Here is a 24040-nt window from a genome sequence, read left to right on the forward strand (position 1 = left end):
CTTGCTCACAGCTACATTATATAAGGAATTAGATTAATTTATTTTATGAAAATGTACAGTTGTGCCAGCTGGATAACATAGAATCAATCTGTCTGTTGCACATCACCAAGAATTATTGAACAAGGAATAACCACTGTTGCAAAGCCCCAGTTACTATAAAACAGTGAGCAAAAGTAAAGCAGTAGAGAAGGCTTGTTTTATGAAATGCCCAGACATACATGGCACCAAAAAAGGGCTCAAAGTATACATTTGTGTGTGAACCAAGCAGTAACCACAAAATTGTTGCAGTGCTTTGGTTGTGGCTCTCTTCCAAAAGAACTTGTTATATTACAGAAACATGTCTAATGCATTTTTGCAAGAATATAATAAAAACAGGGTGTGATTTGACCAAATGCACTGACATAACCACTGCATACTTTTATGTGAATCTGTCAAATGTGGAGAATGTTGCATAAGAGCACTCTATTTCTTACAGCTGCCTGAATAAATAAAGTACATAAGCCTCCTCAGAAACAAAGTCAATAATAAGCTGTCTGGTGACATGTACTTTTGTATGACTTCTGGTTAACTCAAAAGCCCCAGATATGATATACAGAGCTCTGGAATATGGTATGGGTTTGAGACGCTCTCTGGGGAACATTTATCTGCATATAGGGTCTTTTTTAATATGTGACAGTTTTATATCAAGGATAATGATCTTTATATAATAAGTAATCTAAATACAGTCAAACTCATCATGAGTGAACATGCTTTATTCTGTTGAACTGTCTCATAGATCAAATTTTAGAAATCTTTTTAGAAGTTACATTAAAAAGGATATTTTTGCTGTTTTCTCGCATATAATGTATCTGTCGATTAAAGTAGAAGGCACATCACTCTGAGTTTTCCAACACATGTTACAGTCTGTTGGGAATGTCATAGCCAAGAAAACCACCTTGTAATATTCTTTTCACTTTTCACAGGCTTGCCAAGAAATGCTGCATTACTGTATTACTAACCAGAAAACATGGGGAAATTTCTGGGTAGTGATTAGAGAGGCAGTGAGTGCTGTTTGGTGGCTAATACATTTTTGTATTCAGTGCAATTCTTGCAAACGTGTCAAGATTAAGGGTCTCAATACCTCCAGGTTTAGTCAGACAACTTTTTCTTCTGTCATCTTTACAATTGCTATTTAGGTTTATGCCAAGTCCTTTAACATATTGGCTAAAAAGACTAGTAATATAGCCATCAGAAGGAGACATATGGTAGATAAAAATGTGTAAACAAAATCTCAAGCCTGGTTGAGGTTATGGGTTAACAACTGACATAATGGCCAGAAGCAGACGCGCAGAAAAACTGCCCATGGCAAGTTTTGAAAAGCAGATATTCCAAAACATAGAAAGTAGTTACGCATGGCATAAGCTTAATGTCCATTTACCTACTGAGATATGTAATTTTCTTTTAAAATAGGATTGGATTCTCATGTTTCAGCTTAGTATCGGTCTCTCCCTGTTTTGTGTCTATTCTGTGCACAGAGTAACAATTATTTGTATAAGTCTCCAAGTTGCCCAGATAGTTAGAGGTGGCATTTCAGGTAGCTATATGGACATCCATATAGGAATGGACTAGGAAGTGTAAATCATAGTATTCATCTGTACTTGCTCATGTACATGCAGAGTAGGAGGGTATCACAGTCAAACATGAATTTACAAGTTTAACAATAGAAATTAATTCTGCCTTCATACTAATATTATGATCAACAATAACATATATACATATCTGAGAGGAGATATGATTCCTTGGGTACTAATAGAGAAGATCAAGTGCACATCTGTCTTTTCCATATATAGATGGAAAAAAATAATTAAGACCTTTTAGTGATAATGTGAAGGGGGAATATGAGGTCTTTCATGCTTGATTTCCCACCCCTGAAACTTCAGGTTTTCAAGTGTATGCAATCTTCAAAGGTACTTTTAGTTGAAAAATCATGTTAAGATGCTTTCAGAAGAGGTGTGTATCTCCATTTTTAACCTTACTGCCTACTGTACTAAGTACAGGGTGGGGACGTGATGTCTCTGGTGGACTGCTGAAGGATCCTTCAGAGAAATCCTCATGCTTTCTGTAGCATTTCCGTGGAATCCACATAGTTTCTCTGACATGGTGGCAGTCCAAAACATAGACAGGTTAAAGTGATTGATGAAGGGAGCGATCAGATTAAGGATTTAATGACTGACGGAGAAAGCTACTCCTAGCTCTTCTAGGTCATGAATCAAACCCCGTTACAATATTTGGAAAGGCTTGCAGTGCTTCTGGTGGACTTTGGGTAGGACCTTCGTTGTGCATGGAAGTGCTTTTATCTTGGGTTTTACATTTGCTGGAGAAATTTCTATCTATGCCTCAGTTTCTCTTTCTGAAATGGGGGGAAAGATGTTTATCTGCATTACCAGTGCTTAGTAAGTGTTTGGAAGGTGCAGTAAAATAGAATGATGGAATTAAAATGCAGTATGTAAAAAGCCTTTTGTATTTAAAAATCCTGTATTATGGACCCCTTGTACAAATAAATTATCTGGTTTACCTTTCTCATTGTAAAATTAATGCATTTTCTTAACCCTATGCCTGTTCTGGTTTGTTTGAGAAAGGAGAACCTATTCTGGTTCTGTATTTTTCCTTTGAGTTGAAGGATTATTTTTAGTGTATCTATTTGGGTAAAAAAAAAAAAAACACACCACCAAACAATACAGATATTATAATAAAACTCATAAATTTGTGTCAATCTGTGCTTCACAAGTCTTAATCAAGGATTTCTCATCTTCATTCATTGTCAGTTTTTCCAGAGCTGATTGAGATAAACGTCTTTTATCACCCAGCCATTTCAGGTGCATATTCTACTTGGAGGAGGTGGTGTTAAGCATCTGTGTTAGATAGACCAAGTATAAAGGGCCAGAATTTTCCCCTCTGTACGAAATAAGCTATAAAAACATGCAAGTCTTTGTGGTATGTCTTTGTGGATCTGCATTATGCTGTATCTTGGCGTATACCTATGCACTTCTGCTCATGGGCCATCCCTCCTTTCCCTAGGCTGTATGTGGCATCAAGGGAATCCTCATCAAGAAGGCAGGGTAACCAAAATCCTCCTGGTTGCAAGTATGGTTCAAGAAGGGGGGCTACAGGTTTATAGCAGCAGCAGAAAGGAGAACATGGCAGTCAAAAATGTCTGGGGAGAGGCATAAGAATCAAATGTACTCATGAAGGAGACCCTTCAAACTGTTTCTTGAAGGGGAACAGCATAGTGGTGGCCTGCAGTGCAGCACTGTGAGCAGCTGGAGGTCTGCCCAAAATCTCTCCTGTGAAGCTGGTGTGAGCCTTATTCCTGATTCCAGAAGATGTTGTGTTGGGAGTGTCTTTTCACGTAACTCTTCATACATATGTCTGCTGGAGGAAGTAAATGGTTCTCTTAGGTCTAGGGAAGTACGTTGTATTTCATTAGTCCTGGGTTTCTTAACTTTAGATTTTCTTCTGTTGGTAATATTTCCCTGTACTCCAGGAAGGTGCAATGAGAGGCATGCATAGGGTGTTGTACTTCTTCGATTTAGCTTTATTAAAAGTTTCATAACACAAGCTTTACGGGGGATGTGAATGGAGAGGCATTTCATCTCTTTGCTTCCTTTTAGTTTAACTGAAGAGTTTTCAACCTCAGTCTATACCAGAACTTTGACTTCAGCATCAGAACAGTTTGTTATTTATTGCCTTGGTTGATGGGAGGTATTCCTGCAGTGAGCAAGATTGTTGCCTATTTTGCCACTGGCTTTTTTTCCTCTGTGTGTAAAGATATTTATGTGAAGATTTTACAACTCACATGGTGAGACCTGCACCCTTTGTATGTATTTATAAGCCCACTAAACTGACAACACCTAGGTGGAGGAGCAATCCCGTGCAGGAAGTGAGAACAGTCAGAGAGTCATTTGCAAAGACTGAACATAAGCAGAGTGCTGAGAGGAAGGTTTTTTTTACTAGAATTGTATCTACGTGCAGCAGCAGCACACAGTTAGGCAAATTTTGGCTACTGTTCCTGCCAGGTACAGACTGCTGTGATATATGCCAGTTTAATCATACTAAAGGTAACTCTTTCCCTGGCCTGTAAGTTGTGTGCGGTGTCTTGAATGGGTGAGAATTCCTGTTATGTGCTGTTGAGCTTGTGTTGACCACCAGTATTTTGTTCTGTTCTATGCTAATTTATGCTTATCAAGTATTAAAAGTAGTGTCTTGACTTGGGATAATTCAAGGATTCTTTGTGAGAGGTAATTTCATAGAAACGTAAAAGACCTGGTGTTTGTTCCCACAACATACACATCAACTGGATCCAACTAGAGTCAGATAAACATTTTCTACTGGCATTTCTAATAGAGATTCTGTCATTTTTAGAAGTTTTTAAACATATTTCCATGGCTTTTTGAAGACTTTTGTGTTGGTTACATAGTTGGTGATTTCTTTGTTAATATGTGCAAATGTTCATTTATTCTTTTGGCAGCCTTATTTTATCATTTGCCTCAATGGAGGAAAAGCTTTTTAAAATACACCAGTGAAATGTTAACGAAGAGTAGGATGATCATATTTTAAGGTTATATTTTCTGGTTCTCACTGAATGCTTCCTTGGGAATAAATTGTCAGTGGGATGTTTTAATGCTACACATCCATGTTGGCTGGTCTGAGAGCTCCATTTTGTGCAAAATGGCATTGTTAACTTGCAATTAAAAAATCCCTCAACCTTCTGTAAGTTTGACTACATGCCCACCCCTCTCCTTCTGCATTCAGAGGAACCTGTCATCCTTCTTTGGGGGATTTCTTACAAATTAAAGAAAGAAAGAGTTGTCCTGCAGAGATTCCACAGCAAATACAGAAAGAGAAATTAGATTATAACGTTAGAGTGATGTTAACTATATTATTCAAAGCCATTCAGAGGACTCTCTGCTTTTGTTTGCACGTGTTCTTATGTCCAAAGTACTGTAATGATACCTTATGAAAGCCAGGTTAGATAGAGGCACAACTCCTCCCATTTCAGACTGCAAACACAAAATTAAGCTTGTAAACATACAGACTTGGCCTTTTGAATATCTGGCCCTAAATGTTTCGTGGCCCTTATACAGTGCACACTTATAATTGAATTACACTGAGAGGATAACATGTTATTGTGTTGTCTTCTGTAGGGTTCACAGTAATTCTTATCATGTATTTCCAGAAGACGTTATTTTATTTTATTCCTGGAATTACAGACAAGCCTTTAATGTACTTAATCTTGAAGGGTTCCTTGTATAAGAGCTACTTGCTCAAGCAAGGACTGTTCAAATGGGTAAAGACAAATCACTTGGAGCTTTTTTCTGACATTTAGGCACAACACTGTGCAAAAAGAATAAGAAGGAAGGGGAAATGTCTGTGCAGAGGCACAGTGTCCCAGAAGCTCACAGAGCACTTCCCGGAGTGTTTTTATGGAAGCACAGAGCCATGGTGGTGCTGGACCCTATAGCATTCATGGCTGTCCACGTGTTGGCTTTACTAGCCAGCACGTAGGTCAAAGGAGCAGCATGACCAGCTGTGCTGCTTCCAACCCATCTTTGTCATCCTGTGCATGGTCCCAGAGGGAAAGAGAGCAATGCTTGTGCCCCTCCAAATGACGGGACCATGATCCTGCCTTGCCCTGCATGGGTGCAGGTCTTCATGTACCCTTCCCGTGCCCTGTGGCCGTGCAATGGTCATGGCAGGCAGGTACGAAAAAGAACATGAGATAGCAGGCTTGCGCAGCCCGTTGTGAATGAGGTTGTGCGTGTCAGCCAGGGAGGGGACAGGTTAAGACAGCCTGTTGAACACAGTGAGCTTTTGGCACCACTGCAGTAATGTTGCAGAGGAGCATGTCAGACCCAGTGTTGGACTTGCTATGATGTTTGCTGATATCTTGAGTAAACTTCTGTGTGCAATGGGTATTAATTAAAGGCATGTGTGAAAGTAAAAACATTCTGTAGTTGCATATTGATAGGTCTGAGCTGTAGTTAAGCTACTTAAGTAGTAACTAGCAGTGGTGTATATAATATAGTAACAGATTTGCATGACATAAACATTCTGAGTATCAAGTTGTGGCCCATATACTTCTTGTGATATTATCATTACTAATCCTATGGCTTAGCGTTGCATGCTTGACAGGCTACTTATACATTATAATAAACTGTTATTGCAGAGGCACCCTTGCAGAGTAACCATAGTTACACACACAGTACACTTCTTCTGGTTAAAGTAAACACAAATATAATGGTTGGGGTCAGTACTGGAGCATTGTAGGTTAAGAGTTTGCAGCCAGCAGTGAATAAAAGGAATGTATCTAGCAGTTCAAAGTAAAATTCACTCACCCTTTTATGAAGATTGAAACATGCTATTAAAGTAAATTATTACAGTGATTTGTTTTATTTTTGTCTTTGTGATATGATTACTTTGAGTCATCACCATTTTGGTTAGAGAACCTGAAAAAAATCCTCTTTAGTACCAGCCTCATCATCTCAGTAGAGTAGCTTGACAGTCCATTCTAATGCATTTTAACCAACTTATAAATCATTTTCTGGAGGCTAATGATTTATTACTGCTGTAATGAACTTCAGAGGCATCAATACATTAGTATCCACTTTGAAAAAAAGCCATTGTCAAATCCTATTGGAATGACGATCAGTTTACTATTGTTATTAATGACCCCGATCAACTCTTTGAATCTATGAATAACCCTGTTAGATGACAGAGGTCTTCCATTTGGGCAAAAATCAATGCATATGTAAAATAAAATTTTGTGGTTTTCTGGACCTTTTATCAGTGCCTATGCTTGTGTTGTCTGCAAAGATTCAGAACTACCTGTAGGCTCACTGAAGATGGGGTGATTTAGGCATAGGAATCCCTGGAAATATTTTAAATTCAAAATTAGACAATGGCTCAGTTTTAGGAGAGATTGCTTCTTGCTTTGTTACCTAAACATTTTCCAGGTGTGGATATATGCTGAATACTTAATAGACATGTGAGATCTCAAATGGAATTCTTATTGCTGTATCCTTTATTTTTCCTCTCTGGTGGAAGGAGTCTGTAATATGGGAAAGTATATGTTACAGACTATACTAAGTGCTGGTTCTTAAGTTCCTGAATTATGGGATTTTTTCCCTTTCTTTTTAAAATCAAAAATAGACCTCAGTGACTTGACCAAAATAGTAATTACCATGTTAGGATTTTTTCAGTGTTCAGAGATGTCAGAAATTTGACCTTTGAGGCTTTTAAATCTGACCTTGTTGCTTCTTTCCATTCATTAAGCTAAAACCTTTGCTCTCTTGTCATAAAAGATAAATGAAGAATCACACAATCTTTATTTAAGAGAAGATTTATTGTTTACATTAATGTAGATTAAGTAGAAGCAAACCAATTATTTATTGTGCCAATCATGTCTTCTTGAACTTTAAGTTAGTTATCACAGTTCTATAATTAGCATTTCCAAATGTTCATATAAGAATATTTTTTGGCTTCCATGTAATGATCTAGAAAAATAAATTAAATTTAAAAATTAAATAGCCAAAACATGGCCTTCATACACATAACATTCTATTTAAATTATTATTTTGCTCAGTATTTTCCACTGTGGAAGCAAATGATAGAATTTCTCTTGCTACAGAAGCAATTGTCACACAAATTAAAAACTAAGGAAATTTTATCTAACAAACATAGAAGTTGTTCAAATTCATCACTTTGCTCGGATATCCTCTGATGAAGAAATGGATAGGCAAGACCATAAAGGCATAGCAAGAACGTGTACACTGAGGTAGGAACTTGTGTTTTGCTACTGGTTTTGTTTTCAGTTTTGTTAATATATCCATCTGCAAGGGAGTTGCTTGAAATTGCTTGTTTAATGCTAGATTATAACTAACGCTATATGGATTCACAAAGTGACAAGAGGAAAAGAGGCAAGAATACCCTCCAGCATACGTGCGCTACCGCATCCCTTGAGGTCTGGCTGAAACCAACAGAAATGTTTACTCGGATGTCTCAAGGAGAGGGTATATTGCACCCCCAGGAGCGTTCACCTCTCTCCCTGCTTCAGGCACGACAGTGCCTGAGGGGCACACGGTACTTCTAGAGGCACCTGAAGTCTCTTGCTCTTCCGCTGTCCAGTTGGACCATGAACTGCAGTTGGTTACTTCACTGTGAAGCTCGGTGGTAACCAGAACGTGGCTTCATTTTTGGCATCTGAAGTGTGCTGCTAATCTGCTAGTGTGAAATATATGCGAAACACAATTTTCCAGAGCAGTAGGAAAAGCAGCTTTGAACGGCAGTGAGTATAGTCCTGCTTCTAAACAGAAGTCTGGAGATAGGCACCGGTAGCAACAGCTTGGAATCAAAAACACAAGGCTTCATTTTGCAGATATTTTAGACTGATAAAACAAAACAGTATACAACAGCGGAAGTCGATGTGTATGTTTAAATGTGAGTTGTGCTTGGAGATCACCTTGATACAGCATGGCAGTTGATACATTTCTGATCCTGACTTTTTGAGGCCTTGGGAGCCAAAGTATAACTTAGCTCCCTGATTTTGCAAATGCTTTGCAAATGCTCACAAGTTAACTAGCCGGACCTGCCATCTCAGAACTACACTGAAAGACAACTCAAAGCCATGGAACATATTTATCTCTGCCATAGGAGAACACTGTAACTGTTGTTACAAGAATTGAAATCATAGAATATAGATATAAAGGGGTTTTTTTTTTGTTCTGGTTCTTTAAGAAATGCATTTCTTACTCTGTGTGGGAGAAGTGAGGGCTTTGCATTTCACCAAAATAGTTATGAAGACATGATGTTCACACATAATGCAAGTAAATCATTAAGATCAGTATTTCAAGATATATAGGAAAACTATAGTCCTGGTTTGGATCCTGCCAACCTCAAAAGAAGGGAAAAAATGCTGTTTTTTCTGTCCCTGAATCAGAAACTATGTGCTAAAAAAATCACAGACTACTGTAAAGGACCGTTCTCAGATGCAGGGCTACATGAATTCATCTTTTTGCATATTCTGATAGTTCTTGCCAGGTGGGAAGGATTTCCCATTGTACTTCCTACAATATTAATTACAGCATTGGATTTGCTAGAGAGCAGTAACAGGAAGATATGTCTTGTTAAATTGTTGTCAGTAAAACCAGAAAATTTTCGTTAACATCAGTAAAGATTTTCATAGTAATTGCCAGCCACGGTGGTCCTGTTCAGACTTTAAAGATTATCAGAACTGACAATCACTGAGTAAGTGTAGAAATTCCACGTAATTCTGCAATAAAGTGATGCTCTGAAGATTCAGAATTTTAATCTATGTGTTCCAAAATTTCAGTCCTAGAATGCTGTAATAATATCCATGTTATTAAATAGCATGGAATGAGGTGTTGAGGAAAAAAAACCTTAAAAGCAAAATAATTAGAAAATGAGATAAAGCTGAAAAGCATGGCTTGTAGTTATATGTTGCGACAACTACTCATCTATATTTCAAATGGGGAAATGAAAAAGTATCCAATGAATTTTAACACCTTGTAGTGTTCATGTTTGCCTTTTGAGCCTGGTGGGTTTTTTTCCTAGTCCTGAAATTATAGAATTAATTAAAAGCTGAAAAACTTGAGCATCACACTGATAACGTGTATCATTCTAAAGTACTTCTAGTGTGTTCACTTTACTAACCTTATATGCAAATATATCAAGATTAATTGGTTACAAGACTTCTGTTATCTTTTTCTAAAATTAAGGAAAGCATTTTGGAAGCAATGACAGCTTGCCAAGCTCCAGACTGAAACAGATAGAGGATGTTAGGCCTCAGTGTAGAAGATGGAAAAAGGCACTGCTGCTTTGGTTCTTTTCATAACGTTTCTTCTTTTCGTTGTGCTTCTTAACTGGTAGAGGTAGTTACTTACATGCAAAATATTCTTCATTAAAATGCAATATTTAGCATCCGTTATTTTAAACACTGCAGTTATTTTTCGGAACATTATAATAACACTTATGTGGTACGCTATGGAGCAATGTTTATCATGTGTCAGTAATTTTCAAACTAAATTATCTCAGCAATACTTTTGTTACATAGCAAGTGTTACTTGCTTATGAGCAGGGATTTTCTGGTCTTTTTGTTTCTTATATGTCAGTCATTTTCTCTCTGTTGTGCTTGAATGGGATTGCTCTATGCGGCAGAGGTTGCTAATTCATCTAGAATTCAGTTAAGAATTCAGGTTACTATTTCTTAGCAAGAATAGAGCCCACTTACTGTCCTACAGTTTTGTTGACTCTACAATGCTGGCAGGAGTAAAATTTAATAATGTAAGAAGATTAATTGGAGTTATGGGGAGTGAGTTTTTTACATATGACTATATCCAAAAAAATCTATCTTAACAAAACAAGCTTCATATGGCAGATGCTGTTTACTCAACTTTGAGAATAAAAGCAGTCCATTTCAGGTGCCATCAAGGTCAACCATAGCATTACCAAACTGTGCAAAAGCAGCTCAGAATTTTCAAAATAAATCTCAACATTCTCTGAAATTAAAAACGTAATTTAAAAAGTTTTAAATACATTTTTCCTAAATATTATAGACATACGGGTTACAATTCTTTAAAAATTACTTTATAAATGCAGCAAAGTAATTAAATGCATGGCCTTGATTTTAATGTTTCCATAATCAAGTGTAGTTTTCACAGAGAATGTCATAGAAGGCACTTTAGGTTCCTTCCTTTTCTCTAACACATGCATATTTTCTGTGTACTTTGGTGCACTTCTCCTTAGAAACTGAGAATGTAAATGCAGTGCCAGTGTCTTTTTTGTAGTTAATGATCAAGGTTAACAGAAGTATCTAGGTATGTTTTTTCTTTTTCACTGGAAAACGCTTTTATTCTATTGTTTTCTCAAAATGCAAAACAAACAAGGCACGATTTTTTTATTAGTATGGTTTTAAGTGTGGTAACAGAAGTATAATTTGTTGAAATGCCTCTGTAAGTTGAATGCAGTGTTTCCTTTATTCTTCAGAAAAAGAGGACACTTGTAAACTCATTCAGTGGCTTATCTGTAAACACTACCGGGGCCCTGTTTCGACTTTGTATTCATGAGGAACTTCTCTGCTTTTCTGAGATGAAGAGTTAGACACTTAAAATAACAATTTCACTTACTGTAAATTACACTATACATATGTAGCTTGTCTGTCTGAAAATCATTGTGCTTCTTGACTACCAGAAAGGATATGTTGCATATTGAAAACAGGAGAACGAAGGATAATTGAAGCAACTCGACCTATCTAGTGCATTACTCATATTCTCCTCTTTCAAAATGTAATGTAAACAAAGGCTAATGCATAAGTTGAAGTTGACTTTGTTCAGTTTATTTTCTTTCCATATGCTTCTAATTTCCTTATTCCACTAGTTGCTCATACATCCTTCATCAGTCCTTCATTAGTTATTCAGTCAGATTTTATGTAAACTGAGTCCTGAGATCTATGGATCTCTAAAAACCTGGGAAGGTAATTATGAAAATTGCCCATGCAAATTGGGTAAAGGCACACATAAATTACCAGTTAGAGGCTTAGCTAGTAGCTTTCTTGCATATTTTCCTGAATTGCATTCATAATTGCAGTAATTATATGAACAGTCATGGATGCACTTTTGCACACAAGCAACTACATTTTAAAATTTCTTCCAGAAATGAGTAAAGCCATTACTTTGCTGAGAACAGTAAAAAAGGATAAGATGTGTTTCTACAGTTAGAAAATTCAGGATTACTAGTAGAGGATGACCCTATTCTAGAGTATTAATGAAACTTAAGGACCTGTGGTAATGCAATGTAAAGGTACACACTGGTTGAATGGTACATTGGCATGAAGAGCTCACCTGAAGGCAGCCTGTGACATGTGAACATGACAAAACAGTGTGGATAGGTCCTTTCCATTATTTGGGATATTCCTCTGTCATGTCATTTTGAGATTATGTGAATTCTAATCTTTTTAATGGTTAAATATTCTCTTCCGTAGCATCTGAGTGCTTCCCATGTCAGGGTAGCTTCCAGGGTTACCTTCTGGCAGCATAAAAGCTTGGCACATAGATCCCATCTTGGATTTGGGTGCATTTTATTCAATTACATTAATCTGGATTTGACCCATTAATACATTGAAAATTAGAACCAAGGCCTCTATCTGTCAACAGAGCTGATGTATGGGCAGCAGCAGAGTTTGTGGACTTCAGAACAAGCTTGGTGTGCTCACAGCAGCCTGAAACCTGGGAAATGCAAGCAGCTGTGCTTTCTACTGTATGAATATTACTGCTTATCACATTCAGCTCCGGATAACAGTAGGTTAGATAGTCCCAAATAGAAGTTAGAAGTAGACTAATATGATAAGACTCTCATCCAAAAACAAAGGGAAAAATTCCTAGAACACTTTATATTTAATTTAAAATGATGCAACTATTCATCCATACTAAACCATTTGAACACTTTGATGAACTTCTGAGGCTATGCTGAGAAAACAGCAGGACCATTTCTTTGAAAGGTCTTGTCTCTAGACAACATCACTCTGAATCAACAGTGGTTACAGCCTTCTCTAATTTGAAAAAATCTCTCTAAAGCCCAACTTTGTGGTTTCTCATTAATCTGTGTTACCTGTGTATCCTTTTCTTTTTTCACCGTGAAGACATCATTTCCACAGCTTGAAAGTTCTTGTATTTCAGGTTTACTTTTTTAATGTCCTGAGCTTGTGTTTTGTAAATGTCTTAATTCATCATTTTTTTCCCTTGCAGATAGCAATTGGTTCCTCCCTAAATTTCACTTAAAACTTTTCTGTATTGTAGTGGATTCCATACAAAACAGGTGAAGTACCTTGAGTTTTGCTCCTATCTTTGTTAGGAGTATTATATCACAATACATTCTTACCACAGACTCCAGTATGCTTCCCTGGCATGCATAGAGTGAAATCACTTCCCCAGAAAAAAATCACTTCCCCAGCTGTTGGTTGCTGCTTGGCAATGTTGAAAGTGCAAGTTTGTAAGATAAAGGAAAAAGGAAGTTTTCTCAGCCAAACCAAGGTTGCTGCTTTATTCTAAAGATGAATGGGACAATAAGAGGTTTCAGGATAAAAAAGAAGAGACTGAATAATGAGTTTAAAAAGAAATCATAAGTTGTCATTGCCTAAAGTGTATTCCTTTTCAGTAAGTTATGGCTTTCACTTTTTTCTCTTAAATTGTTTTGGAAAGTTGACCATGCTTTATTAAGGAAAGTAGCCAGCATTTAGAAATATCAAACCAGGAAAATAAAGAGATATTCTTAAATTAAAAAGAAGGTTCCCAGGAAGGTCTTCTGTCACATGCTAATGTAATAGACACTAAGCAAAATAGATTTACTAATTTTAATCTTTTGAGACTGCTGGATATCTGTTCATCTTCTACATAGCTGAAAATAAAATAATTGAGATTTTTCTTGTTTCAGAATTATAATATTGGACTTGGCAAGCTGCAGATGGATAATTACTCTGGAGATGTTAAATAGGTTTTAGAGACAAAATTGTAAATAATACAATACAGAAGAATGATGGACTTATTAGCATATCATTAAATTGCTTTTTCCCTGAGAGCCAAGCATATTTTTCATAACTTACAAAAAGTGTCTTCCCAAGCAGTAACACATGTGCGTAATGTTTACAAAACCCCCAATATTTGACCATGGCATTAGGTTTATATTGCAGGGGAAATTGTGACAATATACTTACAAATATTGGTAAGTTCATCACTTGATAGCAAGATTACATGTATGAAAAACAATCCCTTCTCACTTAAACATTTTGCAGACCTTTTCTTTCAATTTCCATTAGTGCTGTCACTCACACTGAGAACTTACAGGGCTGCAACGTAGCAACAGGAAGATTTGGTAAAAGATCCTTTCACTAATGTAATTTAGACTGTCCAACTCATTCTTATTAGTCTAAATTATGGGGTTTGTTATGATTTTGTACTTAATAAAAAGTAGAATCGTGTGGCTAATGGTTTTAGTTTTTTTTCAGGACTACTGGTATCAGGCAGGAAAAGTATGATCTTCTTTGTCAAGGAAAATGAAGTTAGTCCAAAAATTCACAAAATGCACACCCAAAACCTTTAGTTCGGCTTTAGTTTTAAGCCAACACACATCAGTGGCAATCAATGGATAATGTGCAGTCATAATTCTATGCAGTTTAGTTCTGGGGTGGCAGGGAGTTACAGGAAGGTTCGTTTGGTTTAATAGAACTGTTGTGTATGGGAATGCAAGAGCTAGCACAGCACTGTTTCCATCTGAGACCGAAATGTCTAGCAAAATAGTTTGCTTAAACAAGGGTGGTATTTATCAATGAGCCTTCAGGACTCTTGAGACAGCTGAGTCTCCCTAATTTAGCCATTCCTTAACTTACTCGTGTTCAGACTTTGCTTATGATTAGTTCTGTAGGAGATTTTGTTGTAGTCGCAATGCCATTTGTAAATCACAACCCCAGACAGGACACTATGGCTCCAGGAAATAATTTCAAGAACGTTTCACATCACAGTGCCCAAGAGGAATAATATAGACAATTGCAGACTAGATCTGCCTGTGTTACCCCAGTTTCAAAGATCCAACTTCATATCAAATTGGAATGGAAACAAGGTCCGTTAAATGTTTATGCAGAACAGCAGGAAAACTCATAAGCCTCTATTCGTATAGAGTTAGGAGACATGAAACACCACAATATTGCACCAACTTCTCAGGTGTCACAGCTGGTTTAGTGTGATTTCATAACCAGAAGGAATTTTCTGTCTCCTGCCACATGGACATCCCCTGCCCTTAGGCAGACCTCCTGTCATTGAAGCTAAGGAATGTGTTTTTTCAGGTAAAATATTAACCTCAATGAGCAGCAGAACCTTCTTTGGGACAGGCAAATGGAACAGTTATCGAGAGAAGGAGGAGCCCTAGAAGACACAGAAGGACACAAATTAGCCAGATTTGCATTTCAGATAAGTCTGTCTTTATAGAGAATATTGAGAATTTCATAGTATTTTTGCTCAAACTTGCCAATTAGAAAGTACTGACTATTCACTGTTTTTGAACTTTGCCTGGTGTACAGGAAAGGCAGAGAAAGGCAGAGCCCAATTCACCATCAAGCTCCAGAATTTGTTGCTGTGCATGGAAAAAATGCAGCAGTTACAATTCTAGGAATGAGCTTTTTCAAGAGTAGATGAGAACTGAGCAAGAGCGTGAATTAACGTGATATACAGTGTGGAGTCACCGAGAATGATCTGCAGTTATTGTTACATTTTCTGTTTCACCTTTCAGTATTTTTCCGTTACATCTCTCATGAATGAGTGTACGTCTAGGAGCTTCTGCTTGGGCAGCCATCCCTTACTGAAACGAAGCTCATTAAAACAGTGTAAGAGCCTGAATGTACTAGAATTAAAATAATTACTTGGTCAGTCAAGTTCTCAACATCTTTCTCAAAGATTTTCACACCTATCAGGTTAGTAAATGACTGCATCTGTGTTGCCTTAAGCATACAAACATTGGCATACCCAAATCATTCGCATGGAGTCAGTCTTAACATAATAAATAGTGTAGTCAAGTCACATGTTAATCTTTACTAAGTGTAAACATCCTTAAATATGTTTATTGAAACATCCCAGTCTAATTCTAATATTTCCAGTTTATTTCAGATTAAATACTTTCTAAACGCTATACAAGCTGCACTTTCTTTTGAAATATGTCATGTGATGAATGTGAAGTTCTCACTGGAAATTTATTTATTTAAATGCTAAATCCCCCAATCTTCTAAATATTAACACTACCATAGAAAATATTTAAAATATATATGATAACATGCAGTGGCCGATGCGCTGACATCACTGAGAGATACACAACTGTGCACTAACTACTTCCCTGGCCCTGCACTGTGCTTAACACTCTCCACTTTCATGTGGCCAGCTCCTCTCATGGCAAATGTGTTGGAAAATATACAAGTCATCTACTCAAGGGTGACACTGATTCAAGAAAGACTCATCAGACTGTTTTATTAATATAAATATATTTAATACAATTTCCTTTACTTTGCGGTAGGGAGAGGCGGATGATGTGGTCAGGGTAGCTTTGTCTGTTGCAGCAGATAGAGCGAACGACATGTGACAGATAATAGTCACATTGCCCAGCTCACTGCAGGAAGATAGTTTGATACCGTTGTGGTGAACGTCGCTCAAAAAAACAAACCCAAAACAGAACAGAAGAGAGTAGAACAGAACAGCACAGAATGGAAGAGGATAGAGCAGAAGCCGGTGGAGGTTACAGCAGTCTCACGCTGGCTGCTGTGGTGGTGGTGGTCAGCCACAGCAGCAAAGCACGGCAAAGATGACAGTAGCTGTCTGCATCCCCTTTTCCCTCCTGCCCTACGGCAAGCCTGGCTTCGCACGGTTCACAGTCCTTGCAAGGATCTAGTTTGTATTCCTAGACTTAATCATTTCTTGTCCCCTGGATGCTTCTATTTTTATTGTCTAAAAGAAGGGGAGACAATATTGTCTCTCTCAAGCGTCTTCCTGACTTCGTTTCTTTCGATGAAACGCCTTCAATTCAGGTGTGTTTGAGTGAACCTGTGAATATACTGCTGACTCAGGAGTTCTTTAGCATCACTAAAATAAACGTGAAGTGCATGGTTGTTTTCCTTATGTAAATAACTGGTGAAATAGAAAATGTTTCTGTTGTTATTTGCAAAAAAGCAGTGAAGAGATAACATTGTTATCGGGAGATGTGTGCTGGAATATTTGAATCGTACCTCCTGGATTCCATTTGTCTGCTGTCAACCTATACTTGCTGTTAAGCATTGGAAATGTAAAAAAAGAGAAAAAGATAACACAAATTATTCATCATTAATTCTTTAAAGTTAGTCACTATTAAAAGCTTAATTGTTTGCTGAGAGGTTCCAAATTAGTGGACTTTGCAAGATCAAACAAAATTGAAGGTATTTGTCCAAATTAAAATGGAAACATGCATCCAGAATATACCAAATGGACATGTATGCTCCTGTAATAATAATTTTATTATCTTCAGCTTCCAGGCCAGACTTTTAATTATGACCCTTTATATCAGTGAAAACCATGTATTCGGGATTAAAAACCTATTTCTTTAACTATTCCAGTTAAAGACTGTGGTTTGATATATTCTATGCTACAACTTTTATAAAAACCAGAGAACACTTCTAATAACACTTTTCTAATTTCATGGTTCAGTGGACAGTCAGTAAAGATTTAAATAATTCAAAAAGAAAGCCTATTCTGTTTCTTTATTAGAAGTTTGAGTCAGGCAAATTCTTTGACATTTAATAGGTTTTTAACCCTTTTAATAACTTCTTATAATGAAATTTATTGGAGTTTGTTTTAAATAAAGGGTTATTATATCAGAGTGAATAGCAGTCAGTAGTTTTTTATGATTAGTTTTGAGACCTTGGCCCTGTGTGACTCAAAGGATATTAAAACATAAAGTAGAAAAGAATGTTAATAGTCACCAAATTAATTGTGTACCAAGAAATATAGAAACTGTATATTACTGCATTCTTGTCATTGTGTGATCGTGCTATAAAATTTTGCAGGCAATTTTGAGTATATAATTGTTTTAAAGGAGCTTAAGATCACTTACAGAACTAGTACTATATAAAACAACCTGAAGTGGTTTAATTTTTAACTGATTTTGAAAAGATTAGAGTAGTAAATTTAATAGTTTGGTTTTTTTTAGTTTAGGGTTCTTTTTACATGTGAGGTTTCTGCTCTTTAATTTTAAGACTGTTTTCCTAATCAACAGAGATTGTGAATGATCCTTTCATTTTACCCTGAAAATGCACTGGGCATAGTATATAAAATATACTTGTGTACCACACTAAAATACTCCCCAAACACCTACTTACTTTAAAAGTTAGTCTTTCATTATGCAGTTAACGGATACAGAAGAGAATTATAAAAACGAGATGATGAAAACACACATCCCTTCTTCTGTTAGGTAGTGCTTTGAGTTATTCCTTTTAATGTGCTTTGAATGGTTCTCTATGGTCATTTTACAGTAACCTTAGCTCTCATAACAAACCTTTCTTTAGTACTCATTCTCTCATATATGTGCTGAAAGAAGACTTGTTGCAGATATGATTTCTACTTTAACTGAATGGAAACAAAGATCTGATAGTATGTGGATCTTTGGGTTTGATCAGCCTTCATTCATGACAGGACCAGTTACCAGTTTTATCCATTCTCATCAGTGAATCTTAACTTCTTGTCAGATTTCAGACTTGTAAATATTGGGGTCACTTTTTGTTTGTCTCTGGTGTGCAAATACAGATATTCAAGTTACCTCAGGTTTTAAGTTACCCACTGAATAGCATCATCATGATGGAAAACAACCCATGAAACTGCATGTTTGCTTTTGATTCAGTTGCTAGAAATCTAGGATCCTAACTGCCAACATGCATTGAATAACCGTGAGGTACTGCTGCTTTGTTGTCAGTATGAACTGCGTGAAAGTTGTCCAAAATGGACATTTCTGTATTTTTAGACACTCTTTTAAGTTTAAAACTTAGCTCTGATTGTATGATGAATATTGCTTGCGTTTTGGATCATTAAAATATTTATGAGTTTTTTGGTTTTGCAATTGTTTGTTTTTATCATAAATGGTAGGTATGGTCTCCCAAACATAATTCCTTCTCTGTATGCCAGGTCTCACAAACCTGTCTGACAACTTAATGTTATCTTTTCTTCTCTTTTGAAACCTTGACTTAGACAGTCAGGTGATTATGTAGGAACTCAATTTTTTTTCTCTCCTTTTTAATGAGCATTTCTGTGTCACTGGAAAACAACTTTCAGATGTGCATTGGCTTATGGTAGAAGACAATTAAAACACCTAAAATAAACCCAGTAAAATTTCTAAGCGAATCTCACGGCTTTTCAGGAGGTTGGCACGACTGGGGCTAGTGCTGCATTTTAATGCAGCATTATTTGGGAACAGACAAACATTCAGATTTAATATGGCACAGGTAGTGGCACGAGTTGTCCTGGGAATATCAATGAGAATATGACTAACAGAAACCCCTTTTGGCTACCAAAGAATGTCTGTGATGTCTACATGGTGGTGACTCAGATGGGTGATGCCAGTGAAGGAAGCACACTGAGTATCTCCATAGATAACACTTAAGATCCCCTACGTTTTTCTCTCAATTTTTTTTTTTAATTAACTGATTGAAACATACGTTCTCATAGCATGAAAAATTGTTGCTCTCTGACTTACCTTGACCACTTAGACAAGGAGCAAAGAACTGTCAAGCATTTCCACGGTGTCTGTCAGAAAAGTTCGTAAGAGCTCTCAGCTAGTAGAAAACTAAGCCAAAATCATTGTAAGATCTGATGCTGGTAATAGAAATAATGCCTGCTGTGCCTTGATATGAATTTGTCCAGGGTAGTGAGGTATGTGATCTCCACTTGCTTCAGTGAGTGAGCCCTGTATATTTCTCATGTTTTAATGTTTTCATCTCCAGTGTATAATCCCTAGTGTTTCTTGCATATACTTAGACTTGCTGTATTTACTTTGATCTGTTAAGACAACCTGTCTTTCTTCTTTCATTTAATGATAACATTTATTATAAATGCATGTAAATAGGGAGGTACAATTTGGACTTTTACATCTTTTCAGAGAACTCATCGAATCATAGAATATTTGTGTTGAAAGGGACCCTTTAAGGTCATCTAGTCCAAGCCCCTGCAATGAGCAGGGACAGCTTCAACTATATCAGATTGCTTCAACTATATCAGAGCCCCATGCAAAGTGACCTTGAATGTTTGCAGGGACAGGGCATCTACCACCTCTCAGGGCAACCTGTGCCAGTGTTTTACTACCTTCATTGTGAAAAATGTCTTCCTTATATCTAGTTGAAATCTACTCTCTTTTAGTTTAAAACCATTACCCCTTGTCCTATTGCTACAGGCCCTGTTGCATCACAGTTCTTAATTGTAACAAGAAATATAACGTGGGAATTATTTTACTAACAGCACATTCCTTTTGAAACCGCCTGCCTAATGCTTCTTAGAAAAAAATTATTTGCTCCTAAAGCCACCTTCTGGGACATTAGTTAAGAGTCCTGCAATTTGACTCTCTGCATTTTGCATCGGTTAACCAGCTAGTACCAAAAAGACAGGTAATTATGGATTTTTTAGTGCTATATGCTATATCCTATGAGAGATGAAGAATTCTATCTGAATGCTGTGCCAGATAAGAATATCTGTGTTTTGTGGATTTTGGGGCACAATATTTCAAGAAAGATGAAGGTTATTGGACGTAGTCCAGAGGACAGCAGGAAGAATGATCAGAGGTGTAGAAAACACAGCATATGAAAAAAGTCTTTCAATCTTCAGGTTTAGTTGTTTAGTCTAAAGAAGAAAAAAATGAAAGGAAATTCATAATAGCCTTCTAGTGTGTACAACTTTTCTGTAAAGAAGGAGAAAAACATTCCTCATGTCCACTGGGAGCAGAGCAAAAAGTAGTAGGTTTAAATTACAACAAAGGAGATTTAGGTGAGACATTACAGAAGAAAGCCCTTTCCACTGTAAGGATAGTTAAGCACAAGAATTGCCTAGGGAGGTTATGAAGAGGTTAGACAAACATCTGTCAGAAATGATTTAGGTATAGCTAATCCTGCTGTGAGATAAAGTGTTGGACTAAATAACCTTCTGAGGTCCCTTCTAGCACTATTTTCTGTGATTCTGTGATTAGGATACTGTACTCACATTGTCCTGCAGTAAGATGTTTCTGTGCAGGGGTGATATCACTGTATTCTGCATTGCATGCTTTGCTTTGTTTTTGCTTTAATCTGATGGGGAGAACCATGGTCTGATGTTTAAAGCATGTTAGCTTTATTCTTAGTACCTCAGGAGCTTGTTTTCAGCCAAAGAAAGAGCCCTGTTCTGTTTTTGCACTAAACATGTGCCAATAAGGGAAGGGTTATTGCTACACATCTCAGAATTAGCAGCTTTTACTATCTATGTCTTTTAACTCGCAGTCAAACACTTACATGGGTGGATGCTCAGTTTCTGCTTATAAGCAAAATGGAGCCATGAAAAGAAGTGTATCATAGCTTCCTCAGTAGTAAAACCAAACTAAAACCAGGCATGTTCTAAAGCTGAATATAACACAAGTTGTGAAACAGCCTGGAACTGACAGGTGGAAAATTATATTGAAGTGCCAGATATTACCGTTATTACCTCATAAGAGAGACCATTGAAGGAGTCAGTTTAAGACTGTCCTTATCCTCTGTAACTCCGCATGTAATGTTGACAGAGAGCGCGTCTGACTAGTGCCACTGTTCCTGCAGAGACGAGGTCATCATGGCATTTGCAACAAGGGCGTACTGTCACTCCACAGCAGTGACCCAAGTGTGTGGTGTGCATGGGTGGGAATGTTCTTTAACCCAGCAGGGAGGATGGGACAGTTCTTGGTTTGTTGATCCTTTAGGAACCTGAAGGCTCATCATCACATGTTTTCCACAGTGTAATCTCTAGCTTTTCACCGTTATGTGGTTAGCTGCCTGTGCTTACTCAAGGAATGAGCTGTTTCTATTTTCTTAGACAATCCCACTTTTTCACTAGGAAGGGGCAGGATGGGGGAAGGCAGGCTCTGCCGTGCGTGGCAGAGAGGTGAGCCAGAAAGCTCGTCTGTAGCTGCGGATTCTCCTTGCTGAGGGCCACAGCTCTGTGTGATGGACTGACTACACTGGCATGTTCTCTGCAGGCAGGTCCCGTAGGTGAAGGTTTTGGCTTAGCATCTCAAAGGGAACATGTTCTGTTAAACAAACTTACTTACTGCTTACACCTGGTTTTGTAAAGGTAGGCTGGTATTCATCTGATTTAAAAATTCAGAAGACAAGCTGAATTCAGTGGAAAAGAAAAACACTGGGTTTTTTCCTACTGCACCACCTCATTTGCAATCCTCAGAATTTCACTAGTGAAGGGTTCTTTTGCAAATATATATATATACGCACATGTTTTGCATGGGGATACATCCAGTACCATCCAATTGGTATCATGTCATCTGCAAACACAGTGTTTGTTCAGCGGTGGAGCTAAAAGTGAGTCGCAGACTGTTTAAAAATATATGTTGTTTAAAGGTGACAAACACAGAATTATCTGCAGTATCTATCTGGTAATATTTGAAGCTCATATGAAGAGTTTTTTAATAAAGGAGTGACCATTTGAATAATAGCAATTGTATTATATTTTACTTGGGGGAAAGTAATTAAAATTATAACCTTTGCCCTGCTTTGAGAGGTAGATACTTTGCGAGTTCATTCAAAATAGGAGTTGTTGAGAGATTCAAATAGCGCTTGGTTTCTTTCTAGAGTGCGTAAAATCATCAAGATGCATATGCTTATTTAAAAGCTTTTCACGAGGGGATTTATTCCCAGCCCCGATCCGGCACCACAAGATGCTGCCCTGCGAAAACTCAAGGCGTTTGCAAGTGGGGCAGCGTGGGCTCAGCCCCTGCAGGGTGGTGGCTGCCCCACAGAGGGCACACACCCACGCTAGGGCACGAGCACCACCGATGGGGTGAAGGGACAGCTTTTGGGAGGGTTTCGCCTCCCTCTCTCCAGCACATGGGGGACCGGTTGGGTGTCTATCCCCCGCCCGCTTGCTCTGCGCTGGCCGAGGGGGCCCGTGGCAGCCCACGCTCCCACTCCCCGTTCCCCAGCTGCTGCCCAGCCCAACAGCTGGAGCCAGAGCAAAACGGCCGAGCACTAGTTACAGCGTCACGGGCACAACTGTTTTGATCAGGGTTTTCTTCTAGAGGCAGAGATAATGATAACTTTCAAGGCTAATACGTTTGGCGAGGAGGGAAGGGAACAAGAAGTCAGTAGCAATCTTTAAAAACATAAATGTCTGCCAGGATTCAAATTTCAGTCTTCACTTGATCTCATACACTGTGCTGTCTCTGTTCCTCTCCTCCGGTGCTTTTGTAGTCATTAAATGAACTTGAACATGTTTGTATAGATAACCCTTTTTTACTAAAAGCTATTAATTTATAAAGCAATATAAATACAGGTATAATTGTGATGTCACGTTGTCAGAAGCCATTTCAAATACTTTTCAGTGACACACATACATGTAAAGTGGTAAGTATGCCATAACTAATGGTATTATTAGTTTGATGTACTGCCAGCCAGTCAGCTTTACAAAAATCAATCCCCAACCTCATAAAGTATCTCCCTAAAATTGATAAATTTTTACACTATCAATAATAAGAGAAAAGGTGAAGTTACAGGTTTATCTTTTCCTTTTCTGTGCATTACTGGCTGAAAGGTATCCTACAGATGCTGTGATATATAGGAGTGTGTGTATGAGAGAGAGAGAGGTTGTAGAAGTCATAAGGTATAAAAAGTTTAAAAAAAATCTTTAGACATTTGATCTTTAGACAATTCAGATGACATGTCTAACAAAGACTGTCAGTACAATAAATGTGGTTATGTTAATATATTGAACCATTAACACATGTCCTTATCATAATGGAACTTACACAATGGTAGTTCCTGTCAGATTCCACTCGATACATAGAGCATGTTTGTCTAATGCGTGGAAAGACAACTATATCTATTTTATTTCAGCTCTGAATTGACACTTCAATTTTAAATCACCCACAGAACACCTTAGCTTAAATCTGAGCCTCTCCCTGATACTCTTTGCTATTTGTCATGTTTCTATACGAGTATACTGGAAAGATGTTACAGGCAATCTGCTGTGGTGTGTGTGTATGGTGCATTTGACCTCTGGACAAGAAAGGAGTTTCATCCTCCAGTGCTTTTAATTCTTATCCTTGCAGAGACTGAATTTGTTGCTTGCATTAAAATAGTATGTCTCGTTAATGCTAAGAAGCGGTGACCCACATAGCACAATGGATTCATTTGTCAATCCTGTGACTTCTGAGCTTTCCGTTCATATGTGTCTTAGCAGCAAATCAACTCAGAAATCATTTGATCAGTCTA

General features: G+C 37.5%; 1 protein-coding gene across 1 annotated transcript in view; it reads left to right on the forward strand.

Moving 5' to 3' along the window:
• TOX (thymocyte selection-associated high mobility group box) overlaps positions 1-24040 on the forward strand; it is a 106736-nt gene that overhangs the window by 36089 nt on the left and 46607 nt on the right. The gene's annotated exons all lie outside the window — the stretch shown is intronic.

The sequence above is a fragment of the Phaethon lepturus genome, unplaced genomic scaffold (genome assembly GCF_000687285.1).
Source record: "Phaethon lepturus isolate BGI_N335 unplaced genomic scaffold, ASM68728v1 scaffold21184, whole genome shotgun sequence".
Taxonomy (NCBI): domain Eukaryota; kingdom Metazoa; phylum Chordata; class Aves; order Phaethontiformes; family Phaethontidae; genus Phaethon; species Phaethon lepturus.